Raw genomic sequence first — 22,353 nt, forward strand, 5'->3', positions numbered from 1 at the left:
TCACTATCTGGATATAGATGTTGACAGAGATCATAATAAAGGGATGTAATATGGAAGAAAGGGCATACAAAAATTGATGGATCTACCATTTTAAGACGAGAGAAATGCATTATTTTTTTAAAGATATATTTATGTAAGAGACTGAGAGAGAGCGAGAGCGTGCGTGCACTAGGGAGAGCATGAGTATGCGAGGAGGGGCAGAGAGAGAGAGAAAGAATCTTAAGCAGGTTCCATGCCCAGGGCAGGGCCCAACACAGAGCTCAATCTCACCCCTCTGAGATCATAACCTGAGCTGAAATCAAGAATCAGACACTCAACCAGCTGAGCCCCTCAAGCACCCCAAAATTGCATTATTAATACACAAACATTTTAATTTTGGTTCAAATTTTTAGTTAAATATTTTGTTTAAAAAATATCTTCATGAAGACATAAGAGAGTATATACAAGTAGACAAAACAAAACAAAAAAACAAAACAAAGACACATCCCTATAAATCACAGACAATTGACATATGGCCCTTGAGTTACCACACTCACTGGAGCACATTTGCAGTCCTTACAAATACAGATTTTCTTCAGTGAAGCAACAATAAGGATCTCTGGGGAAAGGTCGAGTATTTCACGGCTGCTCTTGCCAAAAAACTCATTTGAACTAAAGGCATTTAAAACTGCTTCATTTGTTGCAATGTTTTGTTCTTAGATGCTTCCTTTTTATTTTCCAATTCAAATATAGTGCAAGACCCCAGAATTGCAAATTGCTCTCATTGTATTTATTCAAAATGGAAAAACTCAAGAGACTTGATCAAGAAATACGAACACCTTTACGGAGACAAAGTAAGTGAGAGAAGACTGTTGATACCATTTATTTGCCAATATAAAGATGGAAACCCCAATCTAAGATTAAGGACAGGAAAAGCTTATATTGAATACCTGTAATTGAATAATACAGCATGCATTTCTTTATCAGATAGCAAAAAAAAATAGCCGGATTATTCACCAGGAGGCATTTTGAGGGTACAAATTTAAATTAGACATTTGCAATGATGATGATGATGAGTGAAGATTGTTTTCTTTTAAGACACATTCAGGGAAGAGAAGAAATCTTTATTCTTATCTGTGTCATAAATGGCACTTTTTGCCACAGAGCTGCTACTTACTTCTAGAATCAGCTCAAATGCCATCAAACTTTTTTTTTTAATGTCTTCTTAAGGCAAAAAGTATTTTAATTTAGTTTTAAGATATTTTAGGCTTATTAACCTCAACAGTGAACTTGAAGATTTTCCATTAAATTCACTGTTCATCAGCCTATTACAGACTTAGTACAATTCTGCTCCAATATCTTGCCTCTTTTACAAACGTGGCAGTAGGTAGAAAACGATTTGGTCAAATTTATTTAAAAAAATAAATAAATAAAAAAGAAGAGGCTACAGAACTATTTGATGTCATTATCAAATGTCACTGATACACTTTACCCCCCAAGATTGGTGCTAGCAGAGGGGGACAATGCTATTACTTGTCATTTATTTATTTTTATCTACTTCATTTTTGGCAAATGCACAAATGACTAAGTATCTTTTTGATATGGAAAGTGATACATGGATAATGTATTTTGAAGAATATAATTGTTAGCTCAAAAACTACCATTTAATGCTTTTAAAGAGTTTCTCAGGAAGTAACAACGGAAAGTACAGATTTCCGACTGTGAGGAGAATGAAAGTCATTATTGCATTTTATCCCACCTTCTCCACCATGTTCTATAAGAGCCATCATCTGTGTTTTGATAGAATTTCAAGATATTGTCCCTAAAACCCTGCAACTGGAGGCTTAGGAGATCTGATAACCTGACAAAGGGCTGGGAAGATTTTACCAGGATAACCAGTGGCCTCTTTCAACCTCAGGCCTTGACCATGTTTCCTCCCTGCAAAACCTGCACGTTCTGGATGCTAACTACTCAGGAGCTACTGTTTCTCCTTGTTGCTCAGTTGCTGTCTCCTTTCTGTCCTGTCCACTCCTTGGGGTCACTGCAGACTCTCAAGAGTTAAGTTTCAGCCTCATCTGTGTGTTCTCTCCACTTTGCAGGGGTGCAGACTGAATGTCTCTCCTTGGAGTCAAGCACAGTGCCCAGAGGGATATCACTGAGGCCTTTAGAGAAAAGGAGAAAGGAGTCTGTCCAAAATGCTTGCCTCATGACTCCTTATAAAGCAAAGGACAGAGTCACATGATTGGTTTTATCAATGCTAAGAAGCTTACCTTAGAGGGTAAGCTTTCTTTCTCTGCCAGGCAGAGACTTTGAAGGGTTCATTTTTCCTGGATTCCCATGACCCAGTTAATGCCATAGAGAACACAGAATACGTGCTGTATTTACAAACTTCAAAGGAAATTAGCTATTTACATTTTTTTTTCTGTAGGAAAGAGAAACATGTTTCCTATTTGATCTTTGATCCTCAAGTTATATATGAAGATGATTAAATTTGTCTGTGTTGTCAGTGTGATCCACTCAGAGTTGAGAACTATAAGAGTGGAAAATATCAAGATTGACTTTAAAGCCTCAGGAATACAAATGATTTTTTTTTTTTTAATGTTAAATGAGAAGCTGAAATAGGGAGAGGAAACCGGAGTTGTTGAAGGCCCAATCAGGATATGTTTTTCCACATAAGAATCAGAAGTAATGAGCATCTCGTTACTTACATACAGAAATAAATTATTTCGTTTGTCCTAGCAAGGTAAGGGAAAAAAAAAATACATCACCATCAAAGCCCTTCAATATAGTCGGCTAACATGTAGATCCCATGGCATGAGTAAGCAAAGATCCTAGATGTCCAGGATGACGGAATAAAATGAAATACCAACTCTCATTTACCTGAAATTTTTTCCTGCTCTTAGAATCAGACCTGATGATGTCCCGTTAGGTATGAGGGTCCCTGGTTAGAGAGGTATGAGAGCCCAAGTTCAAAGACAAGGTCCAGCACCAGAGAAATCACTGCAATCTATCAAGGTCAGAAATGGAGAGACTGACTTACCCCCACTCTGAGTTCTCAGTGACCAAAGCCACTGAGGAGTTTAATAACACATTCTCTCAGTGGGGGATCAGGGTCGGGGGTGGGGGGTGGGGAGGTTGGTGGGGTGCAGCCTGATTTGTAGAACTTGCTGATCTCTATGCTATCCATATTTCTGCATGGCCTATTTCAAGCTGCCAGCCTGAAGCCACAAAACCAGAGCTGGCCAGAGATGCCCAGTAGTCTGTTCTACAGCATTTCCATTATCTGGATGTTGCAGGTGCCACTAACCCCAAACAGATAGGTAACAGCAAAATGTAAGAAGAGGGTCACTAAATGATGAGGGAGAGTACTTGGCTACCTTTTAAAAATATAATTTACTGGGACACCCAATTGGGTCAGCAGTTTAGTGCTGCCTTCGGCCCAGGGTGTGATCCTGGGGTCCTGGGATCAAGTCCCGCATCGGGCTCCCTGCAGGGAGCCTGCTTCTCCCTCTGCTTGTGTCTCTGCCTCTCTCTCTCTGTGTCTCTCATGAATAAATAAATAAAATCTTTATATATATATATAATTGACTGAGTTGCAAGTATAAGATACAATTTTTAAACTAATTATGTTTAACAGCTGGTTCCTGAAGTTCCTGAAAAGGTACCAAGGGATTCCTGCCAATCCTTGGGCCACCAGGGCTCAGCATCCGCCACGGCTCTCCCTGACATCTCATGGCTCCCCCTGCCTTCGCTCTGGCCACTGTGGGGCTGTAATGAGATGAAGGCTGGGCTCTCCGTGAAGCAGGAATGCACACTCCACCATTGTCCACAACACCAGCCAACAGCAGAACTCAGAAAGACTGTGTTCGAGTTTCATCAGCTCTTCCCGGTCAGAAATGACAGTGGTGGGGGTGGTGGGGGTGCCTGGGTGGCTCCTTGGGTTAAGCACTCGACTTTTGATTTCAGCTCAGGTCATGATCTCAGGGTCATGGGATTGAGTCCTGCATCAGGCTCCGTGCTCAGGGCAGAGTCTGTTTCTCCCTCTCCCTCTGCCTGTTCCCCTGCTCGCTCACTCTCTCTCCAAAATAAATAAATCTAAAAAAAAAAAAAAAGAAGAAGAAGAAGAAGAAAGAAACAAATGACAGTGGTTTCCTGCTCTTCCCCCCAATTCCTGACCCTACTTAAAAGCTTTAGCTCCTGCTTCCTTCCTTCCTTAGTTTCTTCCTAGGGAGTTGTTCCCTCAAGCGCACTGAATGATCTTCCACCAGGGTCCCTTCAGATTGTTCAGTGACTGAGATTCCACCTTGTGTACAACTGTCATGTTGGGCTGACTTGGTGTGCAGATCTCAGGTTCGGGGAAGTCAGAACTGCAAGTAATGGCATCTCTCTTGGTTCGTAATACGTCTGTGTCGCCATTCCCATTATTCAGTAGCTTGAACTTCCTTTCTCACTCATTAGTAAATTATGATACAGCGTTTATGGCTCTCTACGAGAATTATTGTTTCAGTTTAAGCCAAGTATAACCTATAAAAAAGCTGCCTGGATTCTAATTAACGGTGTATCAGACTGTTCTCTTTGAATTAGCACAATCATTGTTCCATCTGGTTTTCTTCCCTCCATCCTCCTGCCTCTCTCCAAAGCCACCATGCCAACGGCTCTTCCCAAGCTCAGCTAAGAAAATATATCTCCCTGCCCCCAGACCTTCAGCAGCTCCCATTACACACCAGATAAGCTCCCTATGATGCATCCAAAGCTTTTCCCAACTTGAATTAACTTTTATCCTCAGTTTCTCTGCCATATATACCAAATTCCAATAGAGTCAGATTACATGCCAATCCATAAATATTTCCTATTTCCACATCTCTGCCCATCCTTTCCATCACGTGCACTGTTCTTCTCTTCACCTCCACCTGTCAAAGTCCTGCCTGGACTTCAAGGTTCAGATGCAATCACACATCCCCTCTGAGCTAGAAATGAGAGACTCCCCCTTTTGTAGTACCGGAAATACGCTTGCACTCACAACACTGGTCACGTGCAGATTTTAAGCTCCCTGAGTGAATGAGCCCTTTCTTGCCATTTTTGTATGTTCCACCATTTGGCCAAGTACCTAGAAATAGTTTTTAAATTTCTGTATATTATTCTTCCTCTAAATTCCTTATGGTGATGACAAATTCCCTAGGAAAAGACCTGGCTTTTATTATTCTTCTTATCTTGTACAGTACTTAGGATTTACTTAGTTCTCAACAAATAGTTGTTAGCCAAACAAGCTGAAATGGCCAGTTTCCCCCTTAAAATTAAGTAGAAGTTTTGTCCATCTCAGAGACTTCAGAATATTCTCAGTATTTCAATAAAGGGCAGTGGCTGAGCATCCATAACATGCCCTTAAGGACTCCAATAGCTAGAGATAATTAAGCTTGTTTAGTAGGCTGTGGAGGGGTTTTTAATTTAGTTACCTAGAGCAGCTATTAGGCAAAATGACATTTTGGTTCAGAATCCTTAAGAGGAATGCAGATAACAATAAATACTGTTATTATTGAAATACATATATGTATTTTAAGAGACAAACCTTAGTCTGCTTGACCCTACAGAATTTGAAAATGCATATTTCAAAGCAGTAATGGTGATACTGATGAAACATTCAAATAGTGACTTCTGAGAACCAGCAAAACACATACTGGTCTGGTCAGTGCAATCTTAGGACTCAGTTCTTTTTATGATTTAGGAAATCTACACCTAGGGGAACCTGGATGGCTCAGTGGTTGAGTGTCTGCCTTTGGCTCAGGGTGTGATCCCGGGGTCCTGGGATTGAGTCCCACATTGGGCTCCCCAAAGGGAGCCTGCTTCTCCCTCTGCCTGTGTGTCTCTGCCTTTCTCTATGCGTCTCTCATGCATAAATAAAATCTTTAAAAAAAGAAAATCAACTCCTAGAAATGCTTCAGAAACACTGTCAAAGCTTGTAAAGACATATGTGCACTGTTGTTACATTTGAGAAGGAAAACAAGTAAGCAACCTTAATGTCTACAAACAGAGCAAAGTTAAGTAAATTAGAGTACAGTGGCACACTGCAGCCATAATAAAGGATTAGGTGTGTCTATAGGCCCTTGTCTAACAGGCTGACCATAATATATTATTAAATGTAAAAACATGTTGCCAAAAAATGGGAAAAAATCTGAATTGTTGACAATACTATGCACGCTGTCATATAATTAAAAGTAATATCCTATGTATGTGTGCACTTATGAACATCCACACATACACATATGTGTAAATTTGAGCGTGTGTTTATGCATGTGCTCACATGCTTGTATATATGTGTATCAAGGTTTATACTTAATGCTTATATGTGAAATATATATATATTGTGTGTATATACATTTACATATTTTTATAGATTTTTAAATATCAGCATGGATGAAAATGTGTAGAAAGATTTGGAAAGTTTTTTAAATAATGAACTCTTGGTGTAGGACTAAAGGAAAGAAGTGTGAAATTTTACTTTTCTCACTTAGAAATGCAAAAAACAAAGGAAAGTTTAGGAGTTCAACATTGTATTTATTTTAGGGCCTGTCCCAATTTATGAATCAAACTCACAATACACCTGAGGCCTTCCCCTAAGAATGGCCGTTCTTTCTCCACCCTGGGACTCTGCTGTTTACAATGGCTTACAATTCAGCTATGTGCATGATGGACTGAAGCAGGTGTCCTCATCTCCATGAGCAGCAGCATGAGCACCCCATCCCACGCACCCTTCCTTCACACCTGCCTGGCCCTGGAGGCCCATGGGGATGAGTTCTGGAGGCAAACAACGTCCTGGGGACTCCGTCCATGCTCATCTCCTTGAACCTGTCATGGGAAATACCATGAGCATGTGACACTGATAAAATGTTCTACTACTCAGATGCCTGTCATGGAACTAGATCTTGAATTCACTGGTTAAATAGGCCACTGTTATTGATTTACAAGAACAAAAGAAAGTTCTTTTTTTCTTTTCTTCTTTTTTTTTTTTTAAGAAACAGAGTTATAGCATGGTTACTCAGTTTTAAAAGGGTACTTTTCACATCAAAAGATGATTTAATATAGAATTACTTTTTAAATGAGCTGCCTTAGTACATTTAAAATGTACTTTGATTTACAAATACTTGACTTAGCCTCACATACTAAATAATACTTAAATGTACCATACGCACTTTCCCCTTGGATTGGAGTTTGAAAGCAAACCCAAGGCACATTTTTCTTTGCCAGTCTCTTAAAACATATTTTGGGCTAAGAATATCTGTTTTCTGTTTTCTTACTGTGCATCTCAAGATGCAATTTCTATAACAGCTCCCACCAAGTATTTTAGATCTTCATGCTGGATTCTTTTAGCCATTCATTCAGCAGATATTTATTAAATCCCTACTTCCTGCCAGTGGCTCTAGTTATGTGCTGGGCCACAGACACAGTTAAAACTAGTGAGGGCAGAAGACTCCAGTCTGATAAGGTCACAAGTAAAAGGAGAATATCACATTGCATCGTCTACAATGGGTGGCAGGCCAGAGATGGCAGGACCAGGAGCTCTTCTCTGTGGAAGGGATGTGAAGCAGAGGCCTGAGGAGCTGGATGTGAGATGTGTAATGAGATATGCAAAGGCCCTGAGGTGCAGAAAGGTTTGGAGCATCAGTTTGGAAGCGGGAATAAAGCCTGTGTCTGGAGCACAGAGATTAAGGATCCAGACAAAGGAGTGGAGGTGAGGTGGACATGAATGCATGTCAACAAAAACATGTCTGTGTATGGCTGCCATTTCAACTTGGACCTTTCTGGCAGTTAGTTCCTATTCACCTGATGGGCCTGTAGTTCTCTGCATATGCTCTTAGGTTTATAGTATTAAAAAGTCACATAAAGGAGTGTCTGGGTGGCTCAGTCAAGCATCTGCCTTCGGCTCAGGTCATGATCTTGGGGTCCTGGGATCGAGCCCCACATCGGGCTCCCTGCTCAGTGGGGAGCCTGCTTCTCCCTCTCCCCCTGCTTTCCCCCGTTTGTGCTCTCTCACTCTCTCTGTCAAATAAATAAATAAATAAATAAATAAACAAACAAACAAATAAATAAAATCTTTCAAAAAAAAAAAAAAAGTCACATAAAGCTCTTTGTGAACTTGCCCCAGAATTCCAACCAAAGTGCAGTTCCCTAGTTCCTACTGGAAGGATGTATTTTACCAGGAGGCAGCAGGGAAGGAGGACCAAAGAGGAACTGTCTGCACAGTAGGAGGGGATCTGATGGAGCACTCTGGGTTCCAGGCAGCTTGGGGTTGGGTTTCAGCTGAGGCGTTTGTGTCAGGCCTAATCCTCACAACACAATGGGGAAGTCCTGCTCCCCACCCACAGCCACCAGAATGCTCTTCTTAAAAATAAAATGGGAGGCACCTGGGTGGCTCAGTGATTGAGCATCTGCCTTCGGTTCAGGTCATGATCCCGGGGTCCTGGGATAGAGTTCCACATCCGGCTCCCCACAGGGAGCCTGCTTCTCCCTCTGCCTGTGTTTCTGCCTCTCCCTCTGTCTCTCATGAACAAATAAATAAAATCTCATAACAAAACAAAAAAAGGGCTATTACATTCTCCTGGCTTAACAACTCCAATGACTCCCCAGTGACTGATAAAGAAACAACTCCTCGGCAGGACTTACAAGGCCCTTTACAAGTGGGTCCCCAAATTCTCTTCTTATACTGCCCCCTTTTACTTTGCTGGGGTCAAACCCCAGTTTACTTCACTTCCCATCTGGGCTGACACAGCCCAGTCTCTGTGATGGGGCAGATGGTACCCCTCTCCTAAGAATGACTAACCAACTCCATTGCATGGTAACGTACTGCTAATCCGACAAGACAGCTCGCCATCTCTACCTTCTGAGTCATAGCTTTCGGAGGGCAGCTCATGACACAGAGGAAAATAGAGGGCTCATATCTGGTTAGCCAGGTCAGCCCCACCTGCCTGGCAGTCAGCAGGTGACAAGATGTTGGTGCCAGATGTTCCTTATGGCCAAGATCTTTCTAAAGCCCCCCTCATTAGGCAAAGTTGTGTGTTGGGGGGCAGAAGCGGAAATTAGGAGAAGCCTAGAGGTGAAGAAAGCAGCATGTGCTAAGTTCCTGTGGCAAGAGGGAGCACAGTTTGCTCAGAGGACTAGAGGAAGACCAGAGCTCTGGAATGTAGACAGTGAGTTAGGTAAGAGGAAGACAGCAGAAGGGGCTCTGATTAGGTTTCTGAGGGGTATAACTATCTTTTTTTTTTTTTTTTAAATTAAACGTAACTGGGCAGGTGGTTGATCAGTATCCATGTGGCATTGCAATACACAACAGAGAAAACCCCAATGGCCCCAATCATATATGAAATATCAAATTGGTTCTATCTTTACAATAGTTAAAATAAAAAAAAAAAATGGTGACAGCCCAAAATATAGCAGGGCATCCTGAACAAAAAAATTGTTCCTGGACTATGAGGTCACTCCATCTGTGGTGGAGACATGTGGACTGGGGGCATCAGTGATTGGGGAGCATTTCCACATTGACCCAAAATGGAGTGTGATTTCAGTACAAAATAAAGAAGGTGTGACAGAAACATCATAGAACATGTGACAGTTGTACTGGGTGTTCAGATACTAAAAGAACTGAGGTAGGGGCTAGGGGCAGGGGTTTCTGAAGGAAGAGCTGTGGGCTCCGATGCTAAAACAGGAATGTGAATGGCTGGTGTGTCCCAGGGGCATCAAGGAGACCTGCCTATTTGGAAGAAAGGGGAAAAGGGGAATTGTTAAGAAATTAGAATATTAAGGGGAAAAAAGGCCAAAGAGGAAAGGTATAGGAGTTGAAAATAATCAGCCTAAGAAGAAGGTTAAGGGGTGATTTAAAAATTTGTTCTTAAGAATCTATGAATAGGGTTTTCAAATTACTATTACTTGAAGTTATTATAGGCAGGACTTGGCTTGGAGGAAATTAAAAATTTCTTGATAATTAAAATATGAAATAGTATGGTAAAAGAGGATGGAGATCTCTGAGTCTGTCTTAATTAGCTGCTAAAAATAGATGTTTCTAAAAGTCCTGTTTCCTTTCTAGGCCATTCAACATTCTTGAGAAGCACTTTTAATCTCTGTAATGTGCTAATTGTTTCTAATGGCCTGTAAACAAACTCCCTAAACTATTAACCTTCTCTCTTTAGCTGGAGATTCAGGAAATTAGTCTTTGAAAGACAAGTCCCCAGCAGGTTGCCCACGGGGTGGGGGTGGGGGTTCCAAAGTAGAGACACTGTCATTTTGTTTGGAGGGGACTCAAAGTCAAATCAGAGCTTCAAATTTGTGATGTGGAATAGATAATCCAAAACCTTTAAAAATAAGGTGGTAGGGGGTAGGGAAAGACTCCTCTCTTAGGTCAATTTAGTTGTATTCCTATGTACACAGGGAGAAAGAGAATAGCACCTCTCAAACAGCTTTCAGACACAGAAATCTGAAATTCCAGGATTTTTCAAAACATTAAAACAATGCTCCCCAATTGACAAGAATGTTTGACCTTTTTGATCGTTGCAAATTAGAACTGATGCCATGTTGAAAATGGAGTTCTATTTATGCATGACTACCTGAGCTACCTGGATGTGTGTTGGGGGGGGGAGGGGAGGCAGAGGAGGTTCAAGTTGTTCCTATCTGTTATCTGCTTTAAAACATGAAAAAAATTTCATTTAATTTGTTCAGAACAAAGAATCAGAATAGCCAAAAAACTTTTACGAAAAAGATGGCCAATGCAAAGAGACTTTTCCAACTGTACTTTAAATTTTATTTAAAATTACTAGTAATTAAACTATGCTCTTGCCGCAGTGAGTGAGGAATGAACAGAAGTGGAAGCTCTTCCTGACAGAGGTCCAAACGAGATGCAAATGTTATCTGTGTGATTTCAGGTTATGACTCTATAACATTTCAAATCAATTGGTAAATGGGGTTGGAATAATTAATATAATAATGATAAAAATCATGGAAGTTGGATCTTTCAGCGTTCTTCAACACAGATACTTAGGAAGGAAAAAGAATAAAATGTTTTTTAAAAAAAAATGGAATGGTAAAACCATGAGACTACAACACAGGTAAATCAGATTAATAACCCAGCATTGGCAAAGAAGTTCCCTTATAAGAGGGCTAAATAAATCAAAATCACTGTAGTCGGATACGTTAAAATTTAACACTTGGCATAGAAAGACACTCAAAACAGACAAACTAAAATAAATGGGGGAAATATCTACATTTATCATATATAGAGAAACGCATTAGCATTCTTGATATAAAGAAACCTTCCCCCCAAAATATATGTTTTTTTAAAGGGAAAATCACCGGATTGAAAACCCCGGGGCCGGGGAGGTCAAAGCAAGTAATTCACAAAAGAACCAATACAAATAGCCAGTTGCCCAGGAAGCATGCTCACCGCCAGGGCAGCAGCGACGCACCAGACCATCACCATCACATCCCAGATGTATCGCTACACGCTGCTCAGCATCAGCCCCGGTGGTTCTGACACGGAGAGTTGCCAAGACAGGACAGTAAAAAGCATTCTGAGAACATGAGAAGACTAAGTATCAAAGTCAACAGGACAGGTTGTGACCCGGCATCGTGCACCCAGATCATTGGTCCCTGGATAAGGTCTTCCTTAGACCTATCAGCCATAACAAGGCATTGCGGAGCGTGCGTAGGAATGTAGGCTTTAGTACAAGGCCTGGGATTGAGACCCTAGTGTCACTTATCAGCTGGATGACATCGCATATGTTTCTGGACCTCCTCCCTCCAAGCCTCAGGTGACAGGTGAGTCCTGGGAACAGTAATGGTACTTGCCCCATGGGGAAAGGAGGCGATGCCTGGAAATGCACTTAGCACACACTACCTGTGAGAAGTTTGATCAGAAAAAGGTTTTTCACAGCCTGCTACGGTTCCAGCAGACTATGAGACTTAGTCGTTGGGAATCTCAGATGGCCACGAGCAAGCAGCTCACATGTGGCTTCTCTAATCCATGGAGACATACGGATTCTACAAGTATGGGCTGCAGTGCCGAGAAGTGTCTCGCTAGTTCCACTAAAGACTAGAAACCTGTTACAAGCCTGGCAAGGGCCAGGTTCACACCAGGATGCAATAATGCCACAGAGGCTCTGCATCACCATCCTTCACACCAGGATGCAATAATGCCACAGAGGCTCGACATCACCGGTGTCATGGAGACCCACAGAAGAGTGAACTTGAAGGATGGTGAGATGCTCTTTGTCTGACCTCCTCCATTCTCCTTGCTTTCTAATTACCTACAGTGTGAACAAATTCTACAGTGATTCTAAAATCATACTGATGCATAACGGAGGGTTTTTCTTCCAGAATGAAAGTACTTGACTTCTGTAACTGTTTTACTAGAGAGCTGCATATTTGTTTCCAGTCTTCATGAACTTAGGAATTCACTTTCACAGTGGGGCATATAAAAAAAAAAAAAAAAAAAAAGAGCAAGCAACCAAAAACCCCCACAAAAACCCAATTAATATCATCAACTCAAAGGGTTGATGACATTAAGCCTGAAAGAGGTTTTTTTGAATATATTTAAAATACAGAACTAAATTACAGTTTGGTGTTTCAGGAAAATGACTTTGAGAATGACTTTATCTCCATACAACCAGCCTCAGCCTCTTCTTCACAGTGCATACTTTCCAATCGCTACTCTCACTGAGACCCACGCAGCATGTTTTCAGATGCAAGCTAAGCCCAGCTGTCCTCCTCATTTATCAAGATCCAATGGAAAAGAGCCAACCCCATGGCTGAATATGAAGGTTGAGGCATTCAGGTGCAGAAGCTGCAATTTGGAGCTCTGGTTTTAAATCTTCAGACCATGGGACAATTTAGTTAGGACACTGCAAGGTTGAAGAGTTCAGATGGAGCTGCCCACTAACAGGACGAGAGTTGCCTGCCCTACCAAATCAGAGGGCAGCCAGCTCCACCTCTGTCTTCCCACAACACACATTCCCAACCTCAGCACTACTGACATTTGGGGCCAGAAAACTTTTTGTTGGAGGGGCCTTTCCTGCACATTGTAAGACATTTAGCATCATCCCTGATCCTGACACACTACATGCCAGGGGTGCCTCCCTCAAGTTGTGATGACCAAAATTACCTCTAGACATCATCAAATGTCCTCCGGGGAACAAAAGCACCCATTTGAGAATGACTAACCTGCAGCTATGTCAGGATCTTATAGCTACATTTTCTTGCCTCATTATCCTTAGCATTATAAGGGAAAACTGGGGTTGCACAGAGTGTTGACTAAATTTAATGCTATCGTGCTTATATCCACAAAGGTACAGAACTGGCCTTAAAACATTTCTTTTCTCAGAGAAGAATAATCTCGTTCAGCTACAAGAAAAAAAAAGGGGGGGGCTCATTTATGAGAAGTTTCATCACACATGATGTCTGGGATTTCCAAGCAGGCACAGTGGTCACAGTAAAGATTAAATGCTCTTCTGTAATGCTTCATCACACCATGGTTGGTGTAAGCTGGAGAGCAGAATATGGAGACGAGCCCTGTAAAGACTAACCTACAAGGTACTACTCTCTCAGCAAGTAACTCAGAGCCCAAATCTTAGCTAAGATTTACTGGTTTTGCTATTGTGCCAGGAACTCTTCCAGCTTCATCTCATTTAATTTTCAGAACCTTTCAAAGAAGTTCAGAGAGGGTGGGGAATTTGCCCCGAGAAAAAGGCAATGAGAAGTGAAATGGGCTTGTGAACACAGCATTCTTTCTCCAGAGCCCAGGCTTTCCATTAGTCTTTGTTCACCAGAGGCTGATTAGGTTGGTGTCACTCAGTGATTCCAGGGCCAATCAATCTATGCTCACAAACAAATGTCAATGGAAACCAGAGAAGGAGGAAAATCAGACATGGTGAGAGACTGGGGGAGGAAGGAAGATTCTATGCCTTCTGCTGGTCTCCCTACAGAGAAAGCATGGCATAAAATAGATGTCACAATGGACAAGAAGCAAGCCACACTGCTCTTCCTATACGTCTATGGGCAAGGAAACTTAGCGCAACAAAGCCAAGTTTTCAAGATAAATAAAAGCATAATTCTGCCTACCTAGAATTTAGTGTGGGATACCAAAAAAAAAAAAAAAAAGGTTAATAAAGACAGGAATTAATTTTCTAAATTTCCTGAATCAAAATATCTCTCCATATGGACTTAGAGTTGCAAAAGCCAAAAATATCATTCCAGAAAGCCAGATTAGAGCCGAACACTGACAGCTTTGTGAAATCCGATGTATGTGATGGGATCACCACATTCCATGCATTTTATCATTTTCCTAGAATACTGTTCTGCACAAATTCTGTAATAAGAGTTACCTGTTTTCTGGGTTTTTGTTTTTTTAAGACTTATCTGTGATAGAGCCACTCTAGTTATTACCTTAATAGTTTGAAAGGATACCAGCAGAAATTTCCATGAACGATTGTAATTTAATAGTTTAGTCAGGGCTTTCAGGCCAGGAGAGACTCAGCCAGCCCCTCACTGCACAGCTCACCAGCAGGCCTGCATACTGGATTCCATGACAATTGGGATGTTAGAGCCTTGCTGGGACGGTGCACCTGTCATCCGGTCACCATCATACAAGTTTCCCAGTGTGGAATCTGAATGAGATGACACCTTTTCTCATTCCTTATATGAAAAACTCTGGAGTAGCAGAGGGGCTGAGAGGGACCAGCAAATCTGGGAGAAATGTTCCCTGGTGATAACATTTTATAGCTTATGAGGACAGGTTCACATGCATTTTATTATTGGATATCATCACACCCCTGATAATCCTGCAAATCTCAGCCTGATCTCAATCTCCTTTGCTTTCTGCTCCTGCCTGCCACCTCTGACAGTACCAGTCCACGCAGACATGACAAACAAGCAAAGGAGACCAAGAGTGAAGTCAGCGGAAGAGTCTGCTCAACTGCTCCCGTTCAAGTTCTGCTTGGATCAATTAACCTACGCATTCCTCTTTTGTAGAGAGCTACTTTAACCTAGTCAGTACAGGTTTATTGTGAACATCTTTTAAAAAGGTTAATCTCTGAAATGATCACTGAATAAATACGATATCCTTTAAAAATAGGTAGGAAAACAGCATCCAAGTTAAGGAAGCATCGTTGACCACAAAATGCAATTCCGTATGCCAGAAGCTCATCCAGTTCCCTAAAGCTTACGATGTTAATGTTGACTTCAAGCCCCTGAGTAGTTAAAAGCCACAATTAAAGAGATACAGAATGGCTGCATGGATTTTAAGAACTGACACTAAGCTATCCGTCAGTGACATTGCTGATGATATGCACCGTGGGTAAAATTTTAGAGTAACAATAGTTATTGTGAAGGACATCCTAATTGTGCATCTGATCTCATGCCTCCTGATCAACAAACATATAAATATAACACTCGATTTCGAAGTGTGTTCCCTAAATCTTCCTTCAAGATATATTTTAAGTATGTTTTATGTCATTTTATTTTTAAAGTGATCATTTATATCAGATATAACAAAAATGTATAATAATTTCTACATCAAATCAACATCAAGCTATTTATTTTAAAAAATGACTGATTACAACTTGGTGTTTTTTTTTTTTTTTGTAGGTATGAATACTGTGGTCTGTAACATAATCTTTATGTCAGAATGCCAGCGTGTTTACTTAATATTTCTGCTTTCAAAAATATGTATTATTCCACTAAATGGAGTAAGCTTCCTAGTAACTGTATTATAGCAACCACCAGAGTAGGTTAAATGTGATTATATTTGTTAATTCTTATGATTATATTTATTCAGAAATAATGTATTGTACACTGTCTTTTCTAATACTGTCCTAAATAACTTTTCTCCACATTCTCAGTTCTTTTCATGCCCTTTGTCTATGACCAGAAGGAGATAGAGAGGTACCACCCAAATCCCCTTTCAGAGAAGTTCTTATTGTGCAGCTGTGGGCATGTGGTCATGAGGCACCTGTGCCATCAGCTCCTTCAGGATCTGCATCAACCACTGTCCCTGGGCAGCCGTGCTGGGAGATCAAGCCAGGTGGGAATGTGAAAGTCCAGTGTGGCTCAGAGTGGGACACTCTGCAGGCCATCTACTCCACAGTCCCCACACTGCTGGCCAGAGCCGAGTTAGCCTGTGACCCTCATTCACCTTTCCCTGCCCATCTTGCTTCTTCCCCATCCTGTGCACAGGGCTTGGTCTCTAATGGGTAAGCTAAAAAAAAAAAAAAAAAAAAAAAATCTTATACACTGACTTCTATTTCCATATCTGCTTCTGGAGAACTGAAAACAGCCACATTTAAGAAGTTAAAATCTTGGGGTACCTGGGGCCCTCAGCTGGTTAAGCATCTGACTCTGGGTTTCAGCTCAGGTCTTGATCTCAGGGTTGAGTTCAAGCCCCACCTTAGGCTCCATCCTGGGTGTGGAGCCAACTCAAAAGAACTTAAAATCTCTACTAAAAATTTCTAAAATTTTTAAAGAAGTCTTACATTTCCAAATACTTTCGTGTCACCAAGACCCAATGTCTTTCATAGTTACTTTTTTTTTAAGATTTTATTTATTTATTAGAGAAGAGAGAGAGAGAGAGAGAGAGGCAGAGACACAGGCAGAGGGAGAAGCAGGCTCTATGCACGAAGCCCGATGCAGGACTCGATCCCGGGTCCCCAGGATCACGGCCTGGGCTGAAGGCAGTGCTAAACCACTAAGCCACCGGGGCTGCCCTTCATAGTTACTTTTTATACAATCAATGCCCACATAGTTTCTCCCATTAAAACTAAAATACATTTGCCTACAGGAACATGGTCCCTCCTAACTCCAGTTACTTCCTCTGAGCTAATTCTTAGGGCCAGATATTTCCGTTTGGATTATGTCTCATTTCCAAATGAACTATTTTTGTGCAAAGATATCCCAAGAAGAAAGGATTATTAATAATAATCACTGTAACCCATGTGGATGTATAGTATTTGTGTAGGGATCTACAATTCTCAAAGTATGTTCACATAAATTAACTTATTTGATCCACATCAGGAATTAACCAAATTTAGGAAATTAAGGTCAAGATACCTTATTTGTCACAAGTGTCAGATAATCAATTGGTGGTGGATTCAGGAGGACAAGCTTGTTCTTAGGACTCCCATCCAGAGCGTTGGCACTCTTTGGTGCCCCCCACAGACTGCATACCTTTGCAAGGTAGAATGCATTCCTTATTCCTCGGGGAAATGGAGCATAGGGCCCTGAAACCTAGGGCTTTAGAAATCATAACTTGTGAAATTATTGTTTGAAGCTGAAACCGTAAGGCAGGGCTATGCTAGGTGGGCTTGTATAGAAAATAGAAGCAAGGGGATCCCTGGGTTGCTCAGTGGTTTAGCACCTGTCTTGGGCCCGGAGCGTAATCTGGAGTCCGGGGATCGAGTCCCACGTCGGGCTCCCTGCATGGAGCCTGCTTTTCCCTCTGCCTGTGTCTCTGCCTCTCTTTGTGTGTGTCTCTCATGAATGAATGAATGGATGAATGAATGAATGAATGAATAAATAAATAAATAAATCCTTTAAAAAAAATAGAAGTGAGACAGTATAAAGAGTCCATGAAAGTCATCAGAAGGCTTTTGCTGCAAGGCTTTTTGCCACTTACAGATTACAAATCTATAACTATTAATATGATTGTGGTGCCAGTTATTTATTTTGGAAGAAACCCTGCCAACGGTAATAAGGTACAACAAGGAGTACATATTGAGTACATAATATTCTAGTACCAATGCCAATGGGTATGTGGGTTTTTCCCCACACAACAGGCAATTCTCAGATACCAATCCATCTCCATTCTGGCATTATCTACCAGGAGATAGCATCAAATTGCACAGTTTAAGGACTCAATTCTACAAAAACATGCCTCCAAAATCCCATGGACTTCTGAACCACCTCCTATAGATTGGAGGTTTCAATGACCCCTTCCTTGGGTCTGGTTAATTTTCACAGAACTGAGAGAAACATTTTACTTTTTAGATTACCAGTTTATTATGAACAGATATAACTCAGGAGCAGTCAGATGGAAAAAGATTCATAGGGAAAAATGTGAGGAAAGGGGAGCAAAGCTTTCATCTCTCTGTGTGCTACTCTCCCCAAATCTCCACTTGTTTACCATCCCAGAAGCTCTTTGAACATAACCCTTTGGCTATTTATGGAGGCTTCATTACAAGGTCCGAGGAGTCAAATCATTGGTCATTGGGGATTGAACTCCAGAGCCTCTTCCCTCCCTGGAGGTCAGATGTGGGACTGAAATTTCCAACCAACACATCTTATGGTTGGCACCCCAAACAACAGCCCCCATCTCCAAGTGAGAACCCAAAGTAACCTCATTAACATAACAAAAGATACTTTTGTTTTCCTCTCATCACTTGGGAAATTCCAAGGGTTTTAGAAACTCTGAACAAAGACCAAATAGATATTTCTTATAAATCACAGTACTACAGTACAGAATTTCTATTTCTCAAGAAAGTTCATGATGAATATACAAGTTGCATAGGGGTTAACCCATATTTTCCATATACTAGAGGGACTTTTAAAATATCATTCCCCAGAGGAAGACCAGAAACACTAGCCTGCTTCAGCAGCATCAGAGTCTACTACAAAGTCCATGGTTATTTTAAGAATGCTGTGCTCAAAGAATGTGATTTTACACAGGTAGCTCAGAAGGTATATTTGCATATTACTCAGTGAAGTGTGGCTTTTCATTTAGATCAAATGACTGCTCTAAATTAATTTGCTCAGTTTTGATTCCAGGTTTTCTTGTGCATGTACAAAAAGGTAAGTGATAGCTTTTAGTGTTAGTTTGCTTAGCAGAACTTCATGAAGAGTTGAATTGAATGATCTCTCCTATCAGTGCCCCATCATATGATAAAAATGGAAAATCTGTTAATTCTAGTAATTGTCCAATTATTCTTTTCATGTAATTCACTGACTCAGAGTAAAGCTTCTAGAATTTACACTCTTGATGGCAAAATATCTGACACTATTGTGAATTCTACTGTAAATCAGTTTGAAAGCTCAACACTGAATATATTCCCCATTTTTAAAGTGGTGATATGAATGTATAATTTTGGTGGAATATAACATTATGGTTGAAAACAATGTCCTTATTGAGGACATGTGGAACATGCTTGAAGTAATTGTGGTGTGCATGTTACTCATAATTGTGTCAAACAAGCTGTGACATTCCACCAATCAAAGCAGAAACTGTAGCTGCCAAAATTCACAAATATTTTTACATGACAGAACTGAACAACAGAGTTGAGACAAAACTGATGGATAAGGAAGACTCTCTTCAGGGTGGTAGTATGAACTGTCTTCATTTGCTTCCCATCATCAATTACAGTTTTAGGAAAGCTTTAGTCTTACAAAAAAAACCAACCACCTACCAACCAACCAAACAAACAAACAAAAGACCCTATAAATTGCCTACTGAAAGGTGCTAAAATAGGCCAAACTACGCCACAGCGGCATAAGGATTATTTTGAGCTGAAGGCAACTGAGAAGGAGATAGAAGAAAAGCTCTTCCTCTTCCCTGTTTGCCTAAAAGCAGGACATAAATTTGTGAAGGTGCCCCTCTCTCCAACCACTCCACCACCAGGAATGAGGGAAGTTAATCACTGGACTCTATCAGCCCACAGACAGCACCAGAAGAACCTACATGACTAACTTCAGGTATGAATCCTTATCTTCCACCAGTCCCCCATATATTTACCTTCCCACAATTTGCTGCTAGAAGTTCAAATTCCTTTTCCTCTGTCTTGGCATGACTCTACTAATTTATTGTCCTTTTGTTAAGAAGCTAGATGAACCTGGGACGCCTGGGTAGCTCAGCGGTTGAGCTGAGCTCTGGGTTTGGCCCAGAGCATGATCCTGAAGTCCCGGGATCGAGTTCCATATCAGGCTTCTGCATGGAGCCAGTTTCTTCCTCTGCCTACATCTCTGCCTCTCATTCTTTCTCTCTATGTCTCTCATGAATAAAATAAAATCTTTAAAAAAAAAAAAAACTAGATGAACCCAAGTTCAACCCATTCCTTTGAGTTGCTCATCTATGGATACACCCATGTGGATGTGGGATGCACATGTTAATTGGTTTTTGTCTGTTATTCTTTTGTTAGTCTGTCTTTTGTCAGTACCCTAGCGGGGAAAAGCTAGGAAGGTGGAGGGAAAATATTTTTTTTTTGTCTCCCACATTACAATAGTGTTAACTACTGTATAAGAGTTTTCTTAACCTGTTTGTATTTAATTTAAAATCAGTTTACAATCTTTAATTAAGTGATTGAATTAATGAAGTACCCTAAATCTTCCATCTTTTGAAGCTGGAAGTAATTATTAAATCACTAAAATAAGTTGTGAGAAGTCATTTAAACTACCCCACAAAAGTAAAGGAGAAAAGATCCACAAGGTTTCCATTCTGTATAATTGAACTCTTGGGATATTTCAGCTTGTGGGAAGAGTCTTTCCGTACAACTCTTATTTTTAATCAGATAAATTTATATTTCTATTATAAAGAGGTGAAATTGAGAAAAACTTCTGATTTTGCTGCATCTAAATGTTGTGGAGCTTTCAAAATATATGTATAAATAAAAATAACATTTTTTTGTATATTTTTTATTGGGGTTCGTTTTGCCAACATATAGCATAACACCCAGTGCTCATCCCGTCAAGTGCCCCCCTCAGTGCCTGTCACTGCGTCACCCCATCCTCCCACCCACCTCCCCTTCCACTACCCCTTGTTCATTTCCCAGAGTTAGGAGTCTTTCATGTTCTGTCTCCCTCTCTGATATTTGACAAGTTCTATTTTATAAAAATATTTGTCAAAGAAAGTTCTCTGAGTAAAGGAAAAGCCAATACTGGGATAATATCCAACTAATATTAATTAATTTTTTAAAAAAAGAATTGAGAATACTTTATCAAAATTTCTGAGCTTACTGCTAGTAGAGGGAGATTTTCTCAAAAAAATATGATCTACAGAGAAACACCAATTGGAGGTGTTAACAATTTCAAATGCTTCAGTTACACTACAACTTTGAAGAGGATTGCAGAAAACTATATTTCTAAAGTTTTTAAAAATAAAGTAACACAGATACTATATAATTTCAATTCAAAGCATTCTGGTGGCCACCCTCACCACACACGTCCTCTGCTATGTCCATCAAATACCAAGATTGTCTCCCTCTTCAGAGTTCCTGCTCTGATCTAATGACTGCTTCCTCCCCAGCCAGGGAAAGAGTCACTTACATATTCTAAGAATAATGAGGAATGCAGGGTTCAGGGAAGGTGTTAGCCTTCATCACAAAGGCACAACTAATGGGGGGAAAGGAGAAGAAAGAAAAATCATAGAGACAAAGAAAGGGAAGCGGCTAGACATTGGAGTTTAGTGTTCAGTTCTTCCTCTCAACATGATGTTCATAGCTGTAGTTAAATTCATTTTTTCCCATCACTGTATGGTATTTTATGTTCACATCAGAAGATGTCATTAATGGACACTTGGGTTTATGTCAAGTTTTCAGCTATCATTAATGATCCTGCTATTAATATTCCTTACACGTGTTTCCTATGGACATATGTGTTTCCTCTTTGACCTATACCTACAAGTGGAATTACTGGGTCATATAAGTGTACGTTCATCTTCAAGGAGGTACTGCCAATTAATTTTCTAGAATGGCTACATCAGGTTATGAGCCTATAGTAGCATATGGAAGTTGCAGCTGCTTCATATCCTTACTAGAACCTGGGCTTGTCAGTCTCTTAGATTTTAGGTATTTTGTTGGGTATATCATAGTAACACATTGTCGTTTTAATTTGTATTTGCCTATTTCCAAACGTTTATAAATCATTTCAATAATTTTTTTGTTTCAAAGTATTTTCTATTGTGTTTTCTCTTTTTTATTGATGTATAGAAGTTTTTTACACATTCTGAGACCTTAATCACTCATACATGTTTCAAAATTGCCTACTCTATGGCTTGTCTGTCCACTGCTTTAATGTGTCTTTTGAGAAGTCCCAAATTTTAGTGTAGATAAATTTATCAAGCTTTTACCTTAAAATTGATTTTTTCACCCTGTATAAGAAATCTTCCTCTATATTACAGTCATAGATTTTGCACTATTTTAAATTCTAGAAGCTTTATTGTTTCAATGTTTATATTTAGATCTACAATTCTATGTGATACTGATTTTAACATATGGTGTGAGATAAGAAGTCAAGGTTCACTTTTATTCTTTTAATAATTTTTTTAAGATTTTATTTATTTATTCATGAGAGAACAGAGAGAGGAAGAGACCGAGGCAGAGGGAGAAGCAGGCTCCCCGTGGGAAGCCTGATGCAGTACTC

The 22,353-nt window shown here is 40.3% G+C and overlaps 1 protein-coding gene and 1 long non-coding RNA gene across 3 annotated transcripts in view; both read right to left on the reverse strand.

Moving 5' to 3' along the window:
- Positions 1 to 22,353, reverse strand: part of PRKN (parkin RBR E3 ubiquitin protein ligase) — a 1,310,777-nt gene that overhangs the window by 539,750 nt on the left and 748,674 nt on the right. The gene's annotated exons all lie outside the window — the stretch shown is intronic.
- On the reverse strand, positions 6,689 to 12,040 carry LOC111095928. 2 transcript variants are annotated; one of them, XR_005353776.1, is made up of 3 exons: positions 11,858 to 12,040; positions 11,405 to 11,531; positions 6,689 to 6,822 (listed from the first exon to the last, which is right to left on the reverse strand). It is a non-coding gene; the product is annotated as an uncharacterized LOC111095928 (long non-coding RNA). The 2 variants fall into 2 exon arrangements; XR_005353777.1 differs by lacking the exon at positions 6,689 to 6,822 and adding an exon at positions 10,855 to 10,997.

The sequence above is a fragment of the Canis lupus genome, chromosome 1 (genome assembly GCF_011100685.1).
Source record: "Canis lupus familiaris isolate Mischka breed German Shepherd chromosome 1, alternate assembly UU_Cfam_GSD_1.0, whole genome shotgun sequence".
Taxonomy (NCBI): Eukaryota; Metazoa; Chordata; class Mammalia; order Carnivora; family Canidae; genus Canis; species Canis lupus.